General features: G+C 64.3%; 1 protein-coding gene across 1 annotated transcript in view; it reads left to right on the top strand.

Moving 5' to 3' along the window:
* The first annotated feature begins 14 nt into the window (after positions 1–14).
* The window catches only part of CHRM2 (cholinergic receptor, muscarinic 2), a 138447-nt gene continuing 136660 nt past the window's right edge, over positions 15–1801 (top strand). Inside the window, exon 1 of the mRNA XM_005882499.2 lies at positions 15–59. The gene's annotated coding sequence lies outside the window, so the exon portion shown is untranslated. The remainder of the gene's footprint in view (positions 60–1801) is intronic.

Genomic DNA, 1801 nt, shown 5'->3' with positions numbered 1-1801 from the left:
GCCAGCTGCACCGAGGAAGTCGCACTCCGGGGAGGTAGCTGGAGCCAAACCCGCAGCAGGTAAGAGCGCCGCGCCTCCCAGCTCTCAGCCTGCCTGCGCCGGGGCCCTGGCACAGCGGGGTCCCTCCCGATCTCCAGAACCGGGTGCGGAGGGCTCGGGGTTGGGAAACTGGCCGAGGGTCCCCCACAAGTGCAGATTCTCAAAAGGAAACTTTGGCTCCTGGGGCTTGGAGGGCCGAAGGGAGCGATGGCGGGTCTGGCAGGAAGGGGCAGACGAGGCACCGCGCGGGGCAGGCTGTGATTCCGCGGGTCACTGAGTCCCGCGGAAGGTAGAAGGCAGCCTGGGAGCCGCGCCTGCCAGGGCACCGCTGCCTCTTCCAGCCCGACACCCCTCCACTGTCACCCGACTCCCTCCCGCTCCCCGAGATGCCTTCACTGAAAAGACAGGGAGATCTTCGCCTTCTCCTACCCCTCACGGTCCTTCCTGCCTGGATTGCCACGTCTTCCAGGCGTTTGGGGTGGGGGCCCAGTTCGCCAAGGCTATGCACCGTACTCAGGTTCCGCCCTGTGGTGCCGCGGTTCGTGGACCATGGCCAAGGGCCAGGGGGACAAGCATGAGCGAATGGTCCCAGGACAGAGGAGGGGGAAGCCTTGTGCAACCCCGTCCCAGTTCAGCTCCGCAGAGCATATAGGCTTGGGGACAGGGGCTCAGCCCAGAGCTCCAGAGGTCCAAGACAGTGCCGGGCATCGCCAACACCCGCCTCACGATGGGCCCTTGGCAGCCCGGCGGGGCTCTGGTGCTGGATAGGGGCGACTTCACTCCTGATGTCCCTGGCGGTCCGCACCTGCGGACCTGAGCGATCGCGAGTGTCTTCTGGCTCGCGGAACCCGCGAGACGCGGTCCGAGCCCGCGCGGGGTGGATCGCGCACACATTCCACCTTTGAGCCCGGCCCGCAGCCCCTGGGGCGCCCTCAGAGGGGTAGGAGGAAGCTCACCTAGGGGAGCTCTCAAGAGGTGAAGATTCCCCCCGAATTACGGACACAGAGAGAGCGGCACACACTCCTGCCTCAGTTCCCTCAGCTTCCCTTCAGGGTCCCCATCTCTTTCTCTCCCCTCCTGCGTCGCCAGTCCTCCAGGCTGCCTTGAGCCACAAAACCGCCCAACCGAACTCACCAACCCCAGGTCATGAGACCAGGCTGTTGCCTGTATGGAAATGTCACCTCGGTGCAGAGGTGGGGGGAGAGCAGAGAAATAGAGATAGACGCGGAGGGCAAGAAGACCTGCCTGCAGACATCTCACCCGAGCTGCCCTCAGGTGTCCTGAAGTTAGTTCACAGCCCGCCCGGCACCTCTGTGACTGAGGCCACCTAGGGTCACCCGTCTGCCTGCCCAGGCGTGGCCAGCCCAGCGAAAGCACGGTGCTTCCCAGCCCTCCAGCTCCGGAATCTCCCACACTGACTCTCTAGTTCCCCTTCATCTTCTCTCTGCAGTCTGTTTGGTTTGTCTGGCTTTCTTGCTCTTTTTCTTAGCGCTGGGGGGCGGTGGGTACCTGGCAGCCAGCCTTGTGGTGTGTCCGTCCCCCAGCACACGCAGCAAGCCACACAGACACAGGTCCCCACGCTCTACCGCACACCGCCCGCGCTCCAGCGGGCAGTCCGCAGTCTGGGCTTCACAGAGCCTCACGCCCGCCCGTGTCCAGGGCCAAGGTCAGGGTCATGGCCACCGCCTCAGTTCCGCAGAGGACCGAGCCGGAGGAGAACGGAGCCAACCCCGACTCCAAAAAAAAAAAAAAAAAAAATCGT

The sequence above is a fragment of the Myotis brandtii genome, unplaced genomic scaffold (genome assembly GCF_000412655.1).
Source record: "Myotis brandtii unplaced genomic scaffold, ASM41265v1 scaffold724, whole genome shotgun sequence".
NCBI classification, from domain to species: domain Eukaryota; kingdom Metazoa; phylum Chordata; class Mammalia; order Chiroptera; family Vespertilionidae; genus Myotis; species Myotis brandtii.
This window is presented reverse-complemented; position numbering and strand designations above follow the sequence as displayed.